General features: G+C 33.8%; 1 pseudogene; it reads left to right on the top strand.

The window, feature by feature from the left end:
• LOC131801321 (muscle calcium channel subunit alpha-1-like) overlaps positions 1–23,031 on the top strand; it is a 269,768-nt pseudogene that overhangs the window by 113,544 nt on the left and 133,193 nt on the right.

The following is a 23,031-nucleotide window of genomic DNA, read 5'->3' as shown; positions in this document are numbered from 1 at the left end:
TCACTAACAGACCCAGTTTCGACAAATTTAGTCATTAATATATTTACGGCTGGTTCACTTGGAGAATTAATCACAATTTCTGAACTGTAACCGCAAAGCTTTCACCATTTTGGCAAAATAATATCTCTATGAGTATGCGTTGTGTAGCGCTCTATTTTTACTACATTCGTACATTCTAATGACAAACAATAACAATTGTTCAAATATCCAACAATGACGATTTGACGATGACGATATGTAACTTTAGAGAATAACTATTTAAAATTATGGATGTAATTTCGATATATTTCCTAAATTTTTATTTTTAAACGGAAATCTTTAATAATTTGTGAGAGTGTGCAAATCTTTGTTGGACAAATGTCTTCTTGCTGTCAATTAAATATTTTCCGCCGAAGTTATATTGGGCAAGAAACAACCATGCTCTTATAAGTACAAGTTAGTGAAAAATTCTTGAATAAGTTAGTGTAACAATAAGAGCATAAAGAGAGGTCAAATAACCATTTTTATAAAAAAATGAAACACTCACACCTTTTCCATTATATGTCTCTACTTTCAGTGGCACGTATTTGTTTTATGAAAATGGTGATATTAGTAAACCCCGTCTAAAAGAAAGAGAGTGGAAGAACAATAAGTTTCACTTTGACGATGTTGCAAAAGCAATGTTAACGTTATTTACAGTTTCCACCTTTGAAGGATGGCCAACGTAAGTACCGATTCACACACACACATTGTTATTATTGCACTGATATTTATTAGTTTATTGCACGATCTCTTTTTGTTAAATGCCTGTAGCTGTAGTCTGTGTTGTCCGTGTCTACTTTACTGTTTATTCGTATTGTTGTTGATAAACTATTGATGTAGAGCATCTCTATCGTAAGTCTCTTGTTGTAGTTATGTGACGTTTGTAACACTCTCACGATTAGTGTTCGGCTAACATTGTTTTTTTTTTTTTTTATATTGAATTGTTGTTGCTTAAATTGATATCTTCTTTATTTTTTGTTGTGCCAACATAAAGTTTTCCGCTATTTTCTTCCTTGTTACCACCACATTCAATTTCGTATATAACATTATGTCTGTCCATTATAGGAATTTAACTTTTCATGTTGATCATTTTACTTGTGTTATGTGGGCAATGTGCTATTGTGTATTTGACTTTTCAATCTTACAGGGATTTGTACATTTTCGGCCGATCTGTTTTCAGCGAATCTCTAACTGTATGTATACTATTATAATAATTGTTAATTAGGAATTTGGTTATGCGCAATGGGAAGTTATTATTAATTGGAATGTCCTTAATTTTTAATTTGTTTTGGAAATGAATTTGTTCATCGCTTGTTTTCAGTATTCTATTTGTTAAGTTTTTCGCTGTATTGATAATTTTCCATTTAGTGTGTTTAGAGTAGTAATTGATTATTCTACCTGCAACAGTAGGTTTTTCGTACCAATTTATATTTATTGTATTATTTACATTCCGTATTACTAATGTATATAAGTATGGAAGATCCAGTCGCATTCTTCTTCCAAAGTTAATTTGTTTTTTCTAAACTGTTTAGTATTGTCTGTATTTCTTGTATTGCATCTTTCATTATAATTTAAATAATCATCCAGTACCTTTTATTGTATTGATTGCATACCTTTGTTGAGCAATGATTCCATAACCAAATCTGCAGTTATGGGTGATGCTGGGATTCCGAGGGCAGATACGTTGTCAGCCCTCCCACCAAATGACCGTGCTACTTTCAAAATTTTTCTACGGTAGGCTTAACAGATGCCAAAGTTCATTCTTTTGTGGAAGCTTGCACATTGTTGGACTGATACTACGATCATCCTCTCCTGGCTCACCAAAAGACCATCTACGCAGACAGCACTTGTTGCCAACCTTGTTAGCAAAATTCAGAAATTTACAGAGGTAGGTAATGGGCGTCACGTGGATTCTGAATATAATCCCGCTGATTCAGGCAGAGTCGCCTCCTCTAATCTTTGGTGGCATTGGGATGTATCCAATTTTCCACAGCTTGACACCGAAATTGAAATGTGCTGTTAAGGCTCATGCCTCTTTCTTCAATAATTATTGTGGATCCTTAAAAGATTTCTCTTCCTATATCACCTGGATTTTTCCCCAGACTTATCCTGTTCATAGAGGTCGTCACATTTACCATTAGAAGTCCCTTACAAGATTAAAGCGTTTAGATAACGTCTGACTTCACATTGTAAATGAGTGAATGTCATTGTCAGATAAGACTCTTTTGAGGGCAAGGAGTTATATTTTGCCTTTAAATCCGTTTCTTAAAGAATTTAGGGACTAAGGATTAATGGACGCTTGTTGTAATCAGCTACTCTATCTTACACAGAAAAACATCCCAATTTTCTGCATAGCCAAAGTCGTTTTACACAATCACTACTAAAAATCATGCATGTTCCTCCCATCAACGGTGAAAATCAGCTGATATTACGCATAATTAAAATTTAAAGCTCTCACTCAGCAACACTGCCTACCATAGGAAAATGAGTAGAAGAGTTTACGCAAATGATACAAATGAAAGTTTTCGCAACGCGATCTTCAAAAAGATATCTTAGTCGTAGTTAGGCATAAAAATTTTCCACCCACTTCGTGGGAATACTGACAAAAGATGTCTTAGACTTAGTTAGGCATAAAAATTTTCCAGCCACTCCGAGGAAATACTGACAATGCTAAACAGTTTTATAAAAATTGAAATTTAAGTTTACTTCGGAAGAAGAATGTGACGGGAATATCCTATATTTAGATACATTTATAATACAAAATGCAAATAATACAATAAATATAAATTGGTATCAAAAACCTACTGTTTCAGGTAAAATAATCAGTTACTACACTAAACACACAAATCGGATAATTATCAATACAGCGAAAAACTTCATAAATAGAGTACTGAAAATAAGAGATGAACAAATTCTTTCCAAAACAAATTAAAACTAAAGGACATTGTAATTAATAATAACTTCCCATTGCACACCAGCAAATCTCTATTTGAAAATTATTATAATAATAAACGTACATGTAGAGATTCGCAAAAAAAAAACAGTTCCGCCGAAATTATACAAATCCCTGATATGCTACCAAATATATCAGAAAGATTGGAAAAGTCAGAAATATATGACAAAATAAATACACCATAGCACATAGTTATTCACAAACATGAAAAGTAAAATTCGTAAAATGAACAGACATAATGTAGTTTACGAAATTGAGGGTGGTGGTAATAAGGAAGAAGATTGCTGAAAACTTTATGTTTGCACAACAAAAATAAATTAAAAACTAAGATGTCAGCACACAAATAATATATCATACTAGGCAACAATAGAAAAAACGGCATTAGCCGAACACTGTAAACAGAACCAAAATACACCGAAGACCGATGAAGTGAGATTGTTACAAACGCATAGACAAATGAAAATAAAGACAACCGTTTATCATCGAAAAAAAAAAATGGCATCAGCAGATGTCGTTTATATCGTTTCAGGGGCTTGAGTGGGAATATTGAAGTTACTCAATTCTTAATTGTTAAAAATATTAAAAAACTGTGGGATATTTGTCAATGAAAATTGTTACATAATAAAAGAAATGTGAATAATCAAGCGAAATCCTTGAAAAACGATAAAATATGTTTTCGAAATCGAGTGGGTTGAACGCGTAAATAAGCATGTTGACGAATCAAGCATGATGAGAGCCACCTGGATAAAAATAAAAAATTAATTTTTCGTTGTCTATATTTTCATTTTTCTATGACAAACGTCACATAACTACTACAAGAGACTTACGATAGATATGCTCCACATCAATAGTTTATCAAAACACGAAGAATAAATAGCAAAATAGGTATGGACAACACAGCCTATTGCTACAGGTAAAAAATAATTATTAGTGCAATAATAACAATTGAACGTAGTAGTCACACTACACTAGGCTTAAATTTATTATTCTAATTATTTGCAAGTAAGCAATTGTCTCTCTACGTTTTTGCGTGATAAAATTCATATGTTATATTTTTGTTATTTGATTTGTGAAACTCAAAGATTTTCGAAACCTTTTAACGCATAAAAGTTACGATGTGCGTTTGTGGTGTACATATTTTATATATTTGAATCATTAATATTATTTATTATTCATTATATAAAAATTAGTATTTTTTGTAGCACGTGAAATTAAATTCAAATAATTACTTTTAAACTTTTAAAAAAATAATGAAATTGTGTTTAAGTTATCGGCTATAGCAAACCCCTAAGGAAGAAGCTAGCATTTAAATATGTGTACAGATCAGAGCCCCTAGAGGACAATAGCAGTACTTCAACGGCTGAAACACCACGGCTTTTAACATGGGTCTACACGAAGATCTGGACCTGTATTTTCTGTCACAGACTGTAGCATTTATTACGAACTTCAAATACGAGATCTCAATTTTTGTGTGTATTGTACCTTAAATCGTCAAAATGCCGAATATAGGAAGTTACCGTTATATGGGGGCTATACGAAGACGTTAACCAGCACAGACAATTTTCTATCTTGGGTCGTAGTATCCATTTCGAACTTTACATACCAAATTTGAAACAGTGCCGGTGAATAATGTAGATAAAAACATAAAAATACCAAATATGAAGGTGCCGTTATATGGACAAAATAAATACACCATAGCACCATATGGACCTACCCATTTACGAACTTAACCTGCCTACTGGCAAAATAAAATTGCGTGCAAAATTTTAACCGTCTATCTCAATTCGTTCGAAAGATAGCGTAATTACAACAGACAGACGGACATCGCTAAATCGACTTAGAATTTTACGCTGATCAAGAATATATAATACTTTGTTGGGTCTGACATGAGTGAATTAGGTACAGGCAGGTAAGCCACAGTGATAAACGTTCTTTCAATCCGAATACAAGGACTGGAAAATTTTGTATACTCGAGGACTTTGCTTTGGGAAAGGATGTACAAAATGCACACTAATACACCAGAATAACCTCCGCCGTTCTCTGTACTAGCGGACGGACTCTGCTCGAATTATACTCCGGAGGATGTAAAGAGGTATTTAGAATGTTTAGACTTACAATATGAAGTTATCAGCGCCATAGACATTGTAGCCAAAAAATGGATTGTGCGTCTTAGTAGTACCACGGAGGCAAATAAGCTGCACAAAATCAGAAAAGTGATAGCGTGTGATATCACTTTCACCAAACCAAAGGAAGTGGGTTCGTGCAGTGCTTCAAATGCCAAACACCGGGACATGTTTCTGCAAACTGCAATATGGTGCCAAAAAGTGACAAAGTAGAAGAGGACAACTTTTTTTATTGGTGTCGCTAAACCACCAATAAAATGTGAAACTGCAACACAGAGGGGCACAAAACCAGCTCGCCGGATTGCCCTAAAAATAACGCCGTTAAGGGCTACCACCAAAAACATCATGCATCACGCAGCAGACGCAGTATCAAAAACAAACGTCAACGTGAGATCCACCGCTGTAATGAAGACGACGGAAAACATCGGAGCCTCATACATAGCCAATGAAACTGTACTGGAGAAAAAAAACATCATTCGGAAAAGGCATCACAGACTTGCTAAGATATTTGGATTCCTTCAACGGCGAATTCCAAAGGATAAAAACGTTAGAAGGATGGTCAACTGCAGTGTTGTCCTTTCTTAGGTATATTAAGGGATATTCATGTTACAATGCATTTTCCCTAATATCAATCCTGTCAATTCAATTATATGGGAAAGCGACACTACCTTTAGCTATTCATCAAAGAACACAAACCAGATGTTTTATTACTTACTAAATACAAACTCAACGAAAGGCATCGAATTACCATCAATGACTATAAGTTTTTCAAACAGTGCAGACAAGGTCGCACCTATGAAGTAATTGGAATACTCATCAGGAGTTCACTTAAGTCGGAGTAGACAAAAAAAAATCCCGTGGAGCAAACATTTGGACGAGGAGTTGTACAAATATAATCCTTATTGCAATGTACTAAAGACCGCAGGAAGACCTCAGCTTTATTGCCCACCAGTGTGCAACAGCAGAAGTGATTGTTTGTGTAATCTAAACGCCAAACACTGCGACTGGGGAGGAAGTGTAACTGACAAGAGAGGACGTACCTTACACTCTCTCAACAGCTGTCCTAATCTTTATCTGTGTCCAGCACTAAAGCCGACCAGACGGTACGAACATGGCAGATCATACATACACTATTTCCTGAGAACGCCTGGTATTGTTCTGTACCTAAATAGACCACTAGCAACACACGACTTTGAGTCTAATCATCGAGCAGTATAGGTATGCTTATTCATTAATGATATCGAAAGAACCAAGAAACCAGTGTTCTACAACTTCAAGAGAACAAGGATTCGGCGTTACAGACAAACATTTGAGGATGGATTAGACGAGCAGATCCTTCCTGTGGAGAGAAATTATACCATAACCGAGGTAGGCGTATGTGTTGATGGTCTAACCTCCGCGTTCCGATCGGCCATAGACGTGCCATATAATATGCAGTTTCATTGGTGGCAAAACTGCTATGAATCAAACTTAAATGCATACGAGTATACTTCAATGACCCGAATGAAGCATAACGATCGACCATAATTCATCACTCAAAGAAATTCTTGCGTAGAACAATTGTATTTCTTATAATCTTAACTCATAGTTAAGTCATTATATACATAACAGACCACCTTCACTTTATTTCACAATACTAGAAAATAGGGTCAACGACACTACTGACGGAGGCAACTAGAGAAATCTTAAGATTTCTTAAGATTTCTTTTGTTGCTTCCGAATTGTTGCATTTAGACTTGTTATATATATATATATATATATATATATATATATATATATATATATATATATATATATATATATATATATATATATATATATATATATATATATATATACTTTGTTTTTTTAATATACAAGCAATGCCTGACCATTTAGCAACAACAAAATACTGTGGTATCCCGAACAAACAAGCCAACACTGTTCTATTATTTTGTTTATATTAAGTTAAATAAAAAGAAGGAATAATTGCATTTAATATTACTTAATAATAATTTTGATACTTTTTATGTGTTATGAATTTTTGTGTTCTTGAATTTTTAAGGCAACGATATTTCTGGAGCATAGCATTCTGGAAGTCGGAATGTGTGTAACTATACTAGCGTTTGTATGTAATAACGAGCGAAAATGGGTGGTGGGGGTTACTGTTGAATGGGAAAGGGGGGGATGTTATCGATAGGAAATAAATAAAGAATTCAACGTACTTGACCAAATTATTTTTATTGCTGTATCGGAATAAGTATAAACAATATATATATATATATATATATATATATATATATATATATATATATATATATATATATATATATATATATATATATATATATATATATATATATATATATATATATATATATATATATATATATATATAGTATAGGAGTATATGTATGCTTATTTGTAATTTATTGTTTTACTATTTTAACACTTTTTCCCAAATGCTGCAGAAAGAATATGCTTCCATTGACCGATCTCCAGACATATCTGGGGGCAATATCTATGTCCTCTTCAATAGCAGTACCTGGATTTTCTAAAACAGCATTTACACAGCATCTTAAACAGCTTCACTTGATGTTAGATCGCTACCAGGAACATGCTCATCTAAATCTGACGGCTCAAAATCATTTTCATCGCTTTTAGTATCATCACATTTACGACGCTTCCCATAAAAATATTGAACAGCTATTTTGCGCTACGGACTGTACTTTAGAGAGACTATACAAAAAAATTAATAAAAATAAAATATAATCATGTGACAGCCGTCGGTACACATGGCACCAGAAGACAGCATAGGCTAACTTAGAAAAAATTCCATGTATAAATGTCTAGCTGTTTGGTTTGTATTGTCAAAATTACCATCAAAACAATCAGTAAAAAATAACTTGTCGCAATAATTTTAAATAAGTAATTGAAAACCGCGTGTTTCACTTAAAACCTCATATACCAGTAAGACTGTTTGCATAATACAGTTAAACTTATCAAAAACCCATAAAGTGAGTGAGGCCGTTACATTATGCCATATCAAAACGGGAACCTTTATAGAAAATTTTATACATCAAGGATTGTCATCTATCAAATCTTCTAAAATACCAAATTTGAAACAATTATGTGGGTAAATGTGACTAGGATTATCAAAATACCGAATATCGGTGTGTATCGTTACATGCGAGCTATAGGAAAACGAGGAACTAAATATTTAATGTTCTGCCACCGGGCTAGAATACATTATGAACTACAAATACTAATTTTTATCGAAATATTGAATATCGACAAGACTATAACAAGACGTGGACCTTTACATACAATGTTTTGAGATACAACCCATTAAGACTACAAATACCAATTTTTAGACAAATTCGTTGGGAAATTTGGCAAAATTTATCAAAATACCGAATATTGGGAGGTATCCTTGCATGGGGGCTATATCAAAACGTGGACCTATGCGTACAGTGCGCCACCAGATCTACAAATCTTTATGACCTACATATAAAAATTTTTAGACAACTCGTGAAAAATTTTGGAGAAAATCATCAAAATACCGAATATCGAGAGGTACCGTTATGTAGCTATTCCAAAACATAGCCCTAATCTATTCCAAAACATAACCCGATATACCTGATTTTCAATATCAATCATCCTAAATGCAATACAAATTGTTCTGTTCTGAAGCTCTATTTGAAATAATGTCGGCTGTATTGTGTTTTGAACATACAGAAGCAATTGCTTATAATTGTTGTAATGACCGAAAATGTTGGTATTTTAGCGACGAAAACCTTCCGATGGACATATAGCCTGTTCACAGAACTTTTGTGTAAGGCAGACAAATAATTGCTACCCGGACAATCAAGTTTTTATTTCAGTTCACTTACTTTTTTCGTCTGGGAAAAAAGCTATTTTACCTATTGTCCTTCTGTCAAAAATTTGTTTATGTTTCCAAAAAGAAAATTTGTTTATATTTTTAAACAAATGATTGCCTCTGTTGGTTTTGGATTTTCCATTTTAAATAAAAGTGTGAATAGAATTGAAGGAAATATCAACCTTATTCGCAATATCAATCTTATTTTAAATACTGTTGTAAAATAAATGACTGTTATTGTACCCTTTTCCAGTCAGATCCACTTTGCATTGGAGATCCAACCGAATTTTTTTTGTGCCACAACATCCCATTTGGATTCAATTTCGGCTACCCAAAAATCAGGCTTGAAGTTGCTAGCTCTGGGATTTTGTCAATAGATTCCACCAAGATCCGAAACTGACCAGGAGTTGCTTTTTTTAATTCTAAAAGATTGAAATTTCGTTATACATGACTGTTTATAATGTAATAACTTGGAAATACTAACATTTTATTAGTAGAAATATTCATTTTTACCCACAATATCCTAATTTTTTTTAACTGTTGTAAATGAACGATTGGTATTTTTTGAATGATTACATACGAAAAACAAAAATTGTATTTGTCTGCCATTTAGCAAGCAATTGGAAGAGAAATAAGTTTGCTGAACAGGACAATAATGTTTTAAACTTTGATGTAAGTTTTTATTTGAAAATATTGACATTAAATTTTACCGACTTATGTTAGCAATCAGTAAAAAATAGAGAAGTGCACTACAAGTGTAAATAAATTTAACCGCAAATAACTGTGGTTTTCTCTGATGTAACATATTTCTTCTTTAGCCTTTGCTTATTTCTTTTCTGGTATTCACTTCACAAACTATTAAATTTTTCAATAGTTTTGTACTCCTATCGAAATCACAAAAATTTTAATGCCAAGATTGTCTTAATGTTCTTCGCCTGTGAGTTGCTGAGCTGTATCGTTTGCGAAGGAATTGCCGGGAAACGTTTGCTGTGCGAAACGCTGACTGCTACATTTAGAGTTGTATTTCTAAATATATATATTTTTTGTACCTCTATACGAAGATCTGGACCTGCACAGACAATTTCCTGTCACAGGCTCTAGCATCCATTACGAATTTCAAATACAACATCTGAAACAATTTCGGTGAGTATTGTGCCTAAAATCCTCAAAATACGGAATATAGGAAGGTACTGATATATTGGGCATATACGAAGACGTGAACCTACACAGACAATTTTCTGTCATAGTCTGTAGTATCCATTTCGAACTTCAAATACCAAATTTGAAACAATTCCGGTAAATAATCAAAATACCGAATATCGGGAGGTACGGTTGTATGGGCGATATATGAAAACGTTGCGTTCGTTCGAAGGATAACGTGATTACAACAGACAGACTGACACCGCTAAATCGACTTAGAATTTTACACACAGAGAGTAAAAAATAAGAAAGAAGTCCCGTTTTTTTAATATCGGTTGTGTTTCGTTGCGTACTTTGTACTTACAGAACGAAACGATTGCAAACGTTTCAAATAGTTTATTTTGGTTCTCTGTGCACTTCGCAATTCCCATGGTATTTGATTTAATTGGTAGTGCAATGGTCACATGTCTGCTTCAAAGAGACGGAATGCCCTTAATTGACAAATAGTAAAAATCATCCCAAAATGAAAACAAATTAAGATCTTGATATTAAATTTAAATCTTTAAATTGAGGGTATATTAACTTTGTCATTCCGTCTGTAACATGCCTATATATTCAACGCAGACCCCATAAAGTATATGTATTCCTGATCAGGCTCATATATCCACGGATTTGTCTAAAAAAATATATTTGTAGTTAATAGTGACTTCTAGTTCCGATGGCAGAATGTTTAACATTTAGGTCCACGTTCTATAGCGCACATATAACGATACTGCCAATATTCGGTATTTTGATAATCCTTGTCAATTTACCAACGAAATTGTTTCGAGTCCCGTCGAAAAATATCGCTCAAATGAAAAAATTTACATTGGGGATATAGAAGATGTGGTCCTGCATATGTATTTTTTTTTTTTTTTTTTTTTTTGTCATAGGCTGTAGTACCGATTCCGAACTTCAAATACGAAATTAGAATAATTTCGCTTACATCATTAAAATATCGAATAAATGGTACAAAAGAAATAATGGTACTTTCCGTTATATGTGGACTATGCGAAGACATGTACCTGAATATTTAATTTTTGTCGTAGGTTGTGGTACCCAAAACAATATTCAAATACACAATTTGAAAATATGTACTTTTTAAGCCTTCTAGCTCAATTCGTACCAAAGATAGCATGATTACAACAGATGGTTAGACAGACGGACTTAGATTGACTTAGAATTTAACGCAGAATATATATCCTTTTTTGATCTAACATGAGTATTTCGAGGAGGTACTAACAGAATGACAAAGTTAATATACCCTAAACAGTGTGGTATAAAAAGTAGTCTTAATAACAGTCCTTTTGTTCATTTTTTTCAGCAGTTCAATAATCCTTGATTGTGAACCATGAATTCCTGAATTATTGTTGCAAAATTATTGGTGTATCTTTATTACCTACTTCAAAACTGGCTCCCTTTGATAAATTCAGAAATGAAATTTTGATAGTTCATAAAATAGCTTAAAGAATTGTCTTCAATTGAATAACATATTTAGATCTAGCTGTTCTTTTATAGACTGTATATTGAAATAAATAAAATAAAATAAAAACTTGTGATATTAGGAATAAGAAATTGCAACGAATTTTTCCATTCACTTCAAACTAGTTTTGAGTTTCGATTCACTTTTGTTGCTTTATAGCAAACACGATAAACGATATTCTTAAAATATGTATGTGAGATTGCAAATACTTTTCCTAAACATCGACAGCATAAAGTAAATAAGTATACATATACTCCAATTGTTTATACTTATTCCGATACAGCAATAAAAAATAATTTGGTCAAGTACGTTGAATTCTTTATTTATTTCCTATCGATAACATCCCCCCCCCCCTTTCCCACTCAACATTAACCCCCACCACCCATTTTCGCTCGTTATTACATACAAACGCTAGGATAGTTACACACATTCTGACTTCCAGAATGCTATGCTCCAGAAATATCGTTGCCTTAAAAATTCAAGAACACAAAAATTCATAACACATAAAAAGTATCAAATTTATTATTAAGTAATATTAAATGCAATTATTCCTTCTTTTTATTTAACTTAATATAAACAAAATAATAGAACAGTGTTGGCTTGTTTGTTCGGGATACCACAGTATTTTGTTGTTGCTAAATGGTCAGGCATTGCTTGTATATTAAAAAAAAACAAAGTATATATATATATATATATATATATATATATATATATATATATATATATATATATATATATATATATATATATATATATATATATATAAGTTAACACACAATATGTTATAAATTCAAAAGATATTTGGCACATGTAAATACAGTTCACACGAAAATATTTCATCAACTCAAAGTTGCACATCCGGTAGTTAACCTGTTAAACCCAAGAGATACTTGGTGCGTGCAGACAGAATTACAACGAATTTCTTTCATTTCATTTCAAACACATTTTCGTTCTATATTAAAAGTGCAATATCTGGCTTGAATTGCAAAAACTTTAACTGCAACGCTTTCGCAACGTTCAATGGAAATTTGATAAATTAAATAAAAGAAAATGAATTTAGTTTCGTAAGCAAAATAACAGTAAAACAGGTTCAATGGAAATTTAATAAATTTAATAAATGAAAATGAATTTAGTATCGTGAGCAAAATAATGTAAACTTGTATTGGTATTAAAATAAGTCTCTTCCAAATAATGAACAGGTAACGAACTCACTCTGTCAGTGAACTTCGTGAATAAACGTCAAGTCGCGGTTTTCGACAAACCAAAATTAAACCTTTGTGTTAATTTAGACAGTGTCCGTGGTACTTTTGACAAGTATCTCGTTTTTTTTTTTTGAGACCTTAACTCAGAAAGGTCTAACTGGCGCCCGAGCGAATCAGTGTCGTGTAAAGAGTGAAGAAACGGCCCCTTAGTACAAATTGGGAAAAGGACGCGTTGCACGCTAGCCACTTCACCCGCGATAAATAATAAACAAATAATAAGAACATTTTTTAAAAAAGGACAATATACATTGGTATGTAAAAAAAAAAAAAACAAAAAATTTTTAAAATTCTGTTGAAGACAGACAAAAAGTGTTTTTTTTTTTTTAAAAAAAAAGAGACTTACCTCGAAAATTGGGTAATTAAGTCACCCATCGCGCTAATGTAAAGAAGGAGGCCCCCAAGTATCCTTACGGAAAAAGGGAAGCGTTTGAACGCAAGCCGCTTTACTAGTGAGAAAAAAAAGAGACTGACCTCGAAAATTAATTGAAATCATAACAAAACAAAAAAAAAAAAAAACTACTAAAGTGAACTCTAAAATACTCGATAATACGATACAAAAAGAAAAAAAAGGAAAAAAAAAGGAACAACAAAACCTATCTAATCATAACAAAATCTATCTAATCTAAAACAAAAGTGAAAGTGACTTCATCATCTGTAATCCAACCTATACAACGAGGACACCACATCAGGATACACCACATCAGTAGAAATTTAAACCTAATAACTGAAAAAAATTATCTTTAAAATGGCTAATCCCAACAATTTGATACGTCCACCCATTTTAAATGCCCCCGTTCAAAATCCTCCTATCCCTCCTAGTCCTCCTAACCAACCTGGTAGAAACGAACAAGGACAGATGACCCTAGCGGATCTTCGGACTGTTATCTTACAGGTAATTAACAGCCAGTTACCTGGGCAAAGCAGGAGAATTTAATTCCTGGAGGAAAAGTGTTGAGAGAATTTTAAAAATTTACGAAAATCTCAGGGGTACGCCAAAGTACTATGGTATTTTAAATATCATCAGAAATAAAATAGTAGGTAATGCGGACATCGCGTTAGAATCATATAACACGCCTTTAGATTGGGCCGCAATTTCCAAATGCCTAACATTACACTACGCCGACAAAAGAGATGTGTCGACGTTAGAATATCAAATGACAGGACTAATTCAGGGCAATTCAACTGTGCAGGAATTCTATCAAAATGTGTATTCGCACTTGTCACTGATATTGAACAAATTAGGTGGTTTAGAGGCTGGAAATGAAGCTCTTAATTTACTGACACAGACTTATAGGGGCAAAGCCCTTGACACATTCATTAGAGGCCTCAATGGCGACTTACCTAGACTGCTGGGCATGAGAGAGCCAGCGGATCTACCTCAGGCCCTCCATTTGTGCCTGAAGTTGGAAAACCAAAAATTTCGCACTAATCATGCACAAAACTACAATAATCAACCATCTAGGAAAGACTATCAACCACCATCAACTCCCAAATACAACTTACAAAGAAACACACAACCCTTCCATCCAAGTATAGCCTACATTCCATACCAACAGAATCTTCCTACTATGAAACCTAACAACAAGATCGGTGATCAAAGCTCTAACTACCCAAGGCATCCACCACCACGCCCTACAGCACCCAAGCCAGCAGAACCAATGGATGTCGACCGAAGCATTCGATCACAACAAATAAATTACGCGAACAGACCACCTCAACAACAATTCCTAGGTAAAAGACCTCCAAACCCACCTTCAAAGCGGAACATTAATCCTGCTAAGGCACAACGTACCTTCCACATAAACACGGAAATGACAGATATTTTGGAGCATGACAACGTAAATTACGAAAGTCATGATCAAGACCAGGAATTAACCGAATATTATGACCAGGAACTAGAGAATTTTTATTACGACACTTATCAAGCCGAGAAAGATGACAGAGCCGTTAATGAAGTAGGTGCAGAACTAAGTGACATTCATTTTTAGAATGAACTCTTCGCTCCCATACATTGAATGTCGAGCGAAGAGCGGAGAAATCCTTAGAATCCTCATTGACACCGGCTCTAGTAAAAATTACATCCAACCCAACTTAGTAAAAAAAAATAATCCCTAACAAAACTCCATTTTTTGCGAAATCTGTGGCGGGTGATGTACAAATCACATCGCACACGTACTTAAACCTTTTCGGCTTGAGCGACAGACTTAAAATTTTCCTAATGCCTAGCCTAAAATCTTTTCATGGCATTCTAGGTAACGATAGTTTGAAGGCATTGGATGCGGTCATTCACACGAACAAAAATTATATGGTTGTCCGTCACCATACTATAATTCAACTTAAACAACACATAAGCCAAAGTGTAAATTCAATAAAGATACAGGATGATCACATGAAGGTCGAACAGAAGGAAATGATGAACTCGTTGGCAAAAAAATTCCCCAAGCTCTTCTCAGAACCGGAAGAAAAGTTAACTTATACTACCAAAGTAATCGGAGAAATCCGTACGTCAACTGATACCCCAATTTACACCAAATTTTACCCTTACCCGGCTTCGTTAAGGCGTGAGGTTGAGACTCAAGTAGAAAAGTTATTGAACGATGGAATCATACGCCCGTCGAGATCGCCATACAATTCCCCCGTATGGATAGTCGACAAGAAACCGGACTCTCAAGGGAATAAGCAGTTTAGGATGGTGATAGATTATAGAAAATTAAATTCTGTAACAATTTCAGATAGATATCCTATCCCTGAAATATCAGACGTACTAGGGAAATTAGGGAATAGTAAATTCTTTTCAATCCTAGATCTTAAAAGTGGATTCCACCAAATTCCACTAAAGAACTCCGACATAGAAGCAAGCATTCTCAATTAATAACGGGAAATACGAGTTCACCCGTTTGCCACTTGGATTGAAAAATGCGCCTTCGATATTCCAACGTGCACTGGACGACATTCTCCGCGACCACATAGGCAGGACATGCTACGTATATATCGACGACATAGTCATATTTAGCAAGTCTGAGGAGGATCACATTCGGGATATTCATGACATATTCAAAACGCTAGAAGAGGCTAATATGAATTTCCAATTAGACAAATGCCATTTTTTCAAGCAGGAAGTAGAATTCCTCGGATTTATAATCTCCGAAGCTGGGATAAAAACAAATCCGAAAAAAGTTGAAACTATTGCAAGTTTCCCACAACCCAGAACTATCAAGGAACTCCGATCGTTTATAGGTCTTTCAGGCTACTATCGCCGGTTCATAAGGGATTATGCCAAGCTAGCAAAACCCTTAACATTACTCTTGAGAGGAGAAGAAGGTCGCATATCCAAGAGACAGTCGGCAAAAATTTGCGTAGAATTTAATGAGGACGATGTAAAAGCATTTTCGAAATTAAAAAATTCTTTAATATCAAAGGACGTGCTGCTATCCTACCCAAATTACGAAGAACCCTTTGAGCTGACAACTGATGCGTCAAATTATGCTCTTGTAGCAGTTCTCTCGCAGGGAGGAAAGCCTATTACCTTCATCTCAAGAACTCTGAATAAGGCCGAGGAACACTACGCGGCAAATGAGAAAGAAATGCTCGCTATCATCTGGGCCCTCAATTGCCTACGAAATTACCTATACGGCGCAACGAAGGTGAAGATATACACGGACCACCAGCCTCTCACCTATGCTCTTAGTAATAAGAACAATAACAGCAAGATAAAGCGCTGGAAGGCTATATTGGAAGAGTATGATTACGAACTCTTCTATAAACCAGGAAAATGTAACGTAGTGGCAGATGCCCTTTCTAGGGTGCCGGAAGTATCACAAATTAACTCAATGACTGAAATGACGCATAGTGACGACAGTTCATCACACAGGCTTATTTATAGCGTTGAAACACCCATAAACGCATTCAAGAACCAAATAATTTTTAGTCCAAATTCAACCAATCCCTATAAATTCGAAATAGTATTCCCAACCATCCACAGGCACACACTTTCAGAAACAGATTACACCCCCGGACAGCTTGTTTCAACTCTAAAAAAATACCTATTCCATCCGTAATAAATGGTATTAAAGCCCCCGAATCATTAATGGGAAAAATTCAGGAAATCTTTCCACACCATTTTGCAAACATTCGCATCAGATTTACAAACCTCCAAGTAGAGGATGTCAAAATGATCACCAACAGGATGAAATAATTATCAGTACTCACAAAAGAGCCCACAGAAATGCTAAAGAGAATAAAGTACAAATTCTTGAAAAATTGTATTTCCCGAGTATGAATAGCAAAATTAACAGAATCGTCAAACAATGTGCGGTATGTAAGGAAAATAAATACGATAGGCATCCATCGAAACCCGAATTGAAAGAAACGCCAATACCCTCACACCCTGGCGAAATTCTTCATATTGACATCTACAGAACTGAAAACCAACTTGTCCTCACAGCATTGGATAAATTTTCAAAGTATGCGCAGTGCAGGATTATTAAGTCAAGAGCCGTTGAAGACGTGAAAGAGTCCTTACGAAAACTTGTCTTTTTATTCGGCGTTCCAAAAATTATTGTTTTTGACAATGAAAAATCCTTTAATTCGGCTTCAATTACATTTATGTTACAGGACCAATTGGGAATAGAAATCTACAAAGCTCCACCATATGCGAGTACAGTAAACGGACAAGTCGAACGGTTTCATTCCACCCTAACGGAAATCATGCGCTGTCTTAAAACCGAACGCACATACCCTACCTTTCTAGAATTGCTAGACAGATCAGTTTATGAATATAACTATACCATACACAGCACAACGGGACAGTGACCACTTGAAGTATTTTTCGGACGAAGAGTTAGTACAAACCCCGAGATGTACGAAAAGGCAAGACAAGACAACATTCAAAGATTAAGAGACAAGCAGGCAACTGATCTTAGAATCCACAATGAGAAAAGAGAACCAATCAGACAATTCGACCCAGGTGACGTCATTTATGTAAGAATTCACAAGCGTTTAGGAAGCAAACTATCACCCAAATTTAAGAAAGAATTGTCAAGGAAAATGGTTCCACCACAATTATTACAGAATCAGGAAGAGTAGTCCATAAAAGCAACATAAAAAACTGAATCCATTTTTATATTTCCCTTTGTTACAGAACCTTTTTAACTCTTTTCACCTTTTTGACAACCGAGCTACAAATTTTGAACTACACACTGTCACACCTCGTAACTATTTTTAGTGGACCTGCAAAAATACAGGGCGGCACATTTAACATTATCCACATTATAGAAATGGACAGATACAAGAACTTCGTTGACGATGTACAGAAGGAAATCGTACAAACCATCCCTAAATCCAATCCCTTTTTCCCACTCCTAACACACGAAATATCCCAAATTCATGATATCCTAGAAGGCATAGAACCAATGGAACCACCCAGGAAAAAGAGATCCATCAATATATTAGGTACTGCCTGGAAGTACATCGCCGGATCACCAGATGACGATGACTTTGTAACAGTAAAAAATGCATTGGATCAAACTATCCTAAATAATAACCAACAAGTAGTTATAAATGACATCTTTACAGAAAGATTACAAAACCTTACCCAAATTACCAATCACATAACCAAAGCAATTAAAGATAATAAAGATTTTGTAAACGAGGCTGCACTCAGCATGCAAATTAAGCTCAGATTCATAAAAGAAGAATTAACTAACATCAAATTCGCAATCCAATGGGCAAAACAAAATATTATAAATTCATTTTTGTTAAATAAAAAGAAATAAAAATAGCACTGGAGAAAATAACAGATGACAATATTTTATTCACATCAATAGAAGAAGCCCTCAAGTTTGCAAACATTAAGGTCCTTTACAATCAAAGAAAAATTTTGTATATCATTGTAATCCCGCTTACTAGCAAAGAACAATTCGATATTGTTATAATTAAACCTGTAAAAAGAAATAATAGAATCATAAGTACCAAGTTTAATGAAATAATGAAAAATAACTATAAAATATTTGGCATTAAAAGTGAATGTGCAATAATAAATAATGTAAAAATCTGTAAAAGTGACAAATTGGTAAACATATCCAACGATACTTGCATCCCTCCGCTACTAAACGGAATGAATTCATCTTGCCCAATAGCACACGGCTACCATATACCCCAAATAGCAAATATCTCACCCGGTATCATTCTTCTTAACGATTTTATTGGAACAATAAACAATGATACGGTTAATGGAACATTTTTAATCAAATTCCACAACGCTACATTGAGAATAAACGACAAATATTACAGAAATTTAGAAGCTCCACTTTTGGAAGTTTCTCCACCAACAATTCAACAAACGCCGGTTGAAGATGAATTCATAAGCCTACTATCCTTGGAAATGTTAAACCACTTGCATATTGATAATACCAAGTCCATCCATGAACTCAAGTCAGACTCTGTTGTTACTAAATATACCACGTTCTCTTTATTCACCATTTTGCTATTTGCCTTGTTCTAATAAGGCTCTTTACAAAAAAAGGGAAAAAGTAATTATTCATACAATAGCTCCTACCCATGAATTAATACAAGCCCCAGTTGCTCGAACAAAATTGCACGAGCCGAGGCCACAAAAAATAGACGATCTACCTTACTTCTAACGATTGGGGACAATCGTTTTAAAGGGGGAGGAGTTAACACACAATATGTTATAAATTCAAAAGATATTTGGCACATGTAAATACAGTTCACACGAAAATATTTCATCAACTCAAAGTTGCACATCCGGTAGTTAACCTGTTAAACCCAGGAGATACTTGGCGCGTGCAGACAGAATTACCACGAATTTCTTTCATTTCATTTCAAACACATTTTCGTTCTATATTAAAAGTGCAATATCTGGCTTGAATTGCAAAAACGTTAACTGCAACGCTTTCGCAACGTTCAATGGAAATTTGATAAATTAAATAAAAGAAAATGAATTTAGTTTCGTAAGCAAAATAATGTAAGCATGAATTGGTATTACAGAAAATTAGGTTCAATGGAAATTTAATAAATTAAATAAATGAAAATGAATTTAGTATCGTAAGCAAAATAATGTAAACTTATATTGGTATTAAAATAAGTCTCTTCCAATAATAAACAGATAACGAACTCACTCTGTCAGTGAACTTCGTGAATAAACGTCAAGTCGCGGTTTCGACAAACCAAAATTAAACCTTTGTTTTAATTTAGACAGTGTCCGTGGTACTTTTGACAAGTATCTCGTTTTTTTTTTGAGACCTTAACTCAGAAAGGTCTAACTTATATATATGTATTATATATATATATATATATATATATATATATATATATATATATATATATATATATATATATATATATATATATATATATATATATATATATATATATATATATATATATATATATATATATATATATATATATATATATATATATATGTATATATATATATATATATATATATATATATATATATATATATATATATATATATATACTTTTTTTTTAATATACAAGCAATGCCTGACAATTTAGCAACAACAAAATACTGTGGTATCCCGAACAAACAAGCCAACACTGTTCTATTATTTTGTTTATATTAAGTTAAATAAAAAGATGGAATAATTGCATTTAATATTATTTAAAAATAAAATTGATACTTTTTATGTGTTATGAATTTTTGTGTTCTTGAATTTTTAAGGTAACGAGCATAGCATTCTGGAAGTCAGAATGTGTGTAACTATACTAGCGTTTGTATGTAACAACGAGCGAAAATGGGTGGTGGGGGTTAATGTTGAATGGGAGAGGGAGGGGGGATGTTATCGATAGGAAATAAATAAAGAATTCAACGTACTTGACCAAATTATTTTTTATTGCTGTACCAATACCAATTCATGCTTACATTATTTTGCTTACGAAACTAAATTCATTTTCTTTTATTTAATTTATCAAATTTCCATTGAACGTTGCGAAAGCGTTGCAGTTAACGTTTTTGCAATTCAAGCCAGATATTGCACTTTTAATATAGAACGAAAATGTGTTTGAAATGAAATGAAAGAAATTCGTGGTAATTCTGTCTGCACGCGCCAAGTATCTCCTGGGTTTAACAGGTTAACTACCGGATGTGCAACTTTGAGTTGATGAAATATTTTCGTGTGAACTGTATTTACATGTGCCAAATATCTTTTGAATTTATAACATATTGTGTGTTAACTCCTCCCCCTTTAAAAACGATTGTCCCCAATCGTTAGAAGTAAGGTAGATCGTCTATTTTTTGTGGCCTCGGCTCGTGCAATTTTGTTCGAGCAACTGGGGCTTGTATTAATTCATGGGTAGGAGCTATTGTATGAATAATTAATTTTTCCCTTTTTTTGTAAAGAGCCTTATTAGAACAAGGCAAATAGCAAAAATGGTGAATAAAGAGAACGTGGTATATTTAGTAACAACAGAGTCTGACTTGAGTTCATGGATGGACTTGGTATTATCAATATGCAAGTGGTTTAACATTTCCAAGGATAGTAGGCTTATGAATTCATCTTCAACCGGCGTTTGTTGAATTGTTGGTGGAGAAACTTCCAAAAGTGGAGCTTCTAAATTTCTGTAATATTTGTCGTTTATTCTCAATGTAGCGTTGTGGAATTTGATTAAAAATGTTCCATTAACCGTATCATTGTTTATTGTTCCAATAAAATCGTTAAGAAGAATGATACCGGGTGAGATATTAGCTATTTGGGGTATATGGTAGCCGTGTGCTATTGGGCAAGATGAATTCATTCCGTTTAGTAGCGGAGGGATGCAAGTATCGTTGGATATGTTTACCAATTTGTCACTTTTACAGATTTTTACATTATTTATTATTGCACATTCACTTTTAATGCCAAATATTTTATGGTTATTTTTCATTATTTCATTAAACTTGGTACTTATGATTCTATTATTTCTTTTTACAGGTTTAATTATAACAATATCGAATTGTTCTTTGCTAGTAAGCGGGATTACAATGATATACAAAATTTTTCTTTGATTGTAAAGGACCTTAATGTTTGCAAACTTGAGGGCTTCTTCTATTGATGTGAATAAAATATTGTCATCTGTTATATTCTCCAGTGCTATTTTTATTTCCTTTTTATTTAACAAAAATGAATTTATAATATTTTGTTTTGCCCATTGGATTGCGAATTTGATGTTAGTTAATTCTTCTTTTATGAATCTGAGCTTAATTTGCATGCTGAGTGCAGCCTCGTTTACAAAATCTTTATTATCTTTAATTGCTTTGGTTATGTGATTGGTAATTTGGGTAAGGTTTTGTAATCTTTCTGTAAAGATGTCATTTATAACTACTTGTTGGTTATTATTTAGGATAGTTTGATCCAATGCATTTTTTACTGTTACAAAGTCATCGTGATCTGGTGATCCGGCGATGTACTTCCAGGCAGTACCTAATATATTGATGGATCTCTTTTTCCTGGGTGGTTCCATTGGTTCTATGCCTTCTAGGATATCATGAATTTGGGATATTTCGTGTGTTAGGAGTGGGAAAAAGGGATTGGATTTAGGGATGGTTTGTACGATTTCCTTCTGTACATCGTCAACGAAGTTCTTGTATGTGTCCATTTCTATAATGTGGATAATGTTAAATGTGCCGCCCTGTATTTTTGCAGGTCCACTAAAAATAGTTACGAGGTGTGACAGTGTGTAGTTCAAAATTGTAGCTCGGTTGTCAAAAAGGTGAAAAGAGTTAAAAAGGTTCTGTAACAAAGGGAAATATAAAAATGGATTCAGTTTTTTATGTTGCTTTTATGGACTACTCTTCCTGATTCTGTAATAATTGTGGTGGAACCATTTTCCTTGACAATTTCTTTCTTAAATTTGGGTGATAGTTTGCTTCCTAAACGCTTGTGAATTCTTACATAAATGACGTCACCTGGGTCGAATTGTCTGATAGGTTCTCTTTTCTCATTGTGGATTCTAAGATCAGTTGCCTGCTTGTCTCTTAATCTTTGAATGTTGTCTTGTCTTACCTTTTCGTACATCTCGGGGTTTGTACTAACTCTTCGTCCGAAAAATACTTCAAGTGGTCACTGTCCCGTTGTGCTGTGTATGGTATAGTTATATTCATAAACTGATCTGTCTAGCAATTCTAG

The sequence above is a fragment of the Musca domestica genome, unplaced genomic scaffold (genome assembly GCF_030504385.1).
Source record: "Musca domestica strain aabys unplaced genomic scaffold, Musca_domestica.polishedcontigs.V.1.1 150, whole genome shotgun sequence".
In the NCBI taxonomy this organism is placed as follows: domain Eukaryota; kingdom Metazoa; phylum Arthropoda; class Insecta; order Diptera; family Muscidae; genus Musca; species Musca domestica.
Note: the sequence above shows the minus strand (reverse complement) of the source record. Positions and strands in the feature narration are given on the sequence as shown.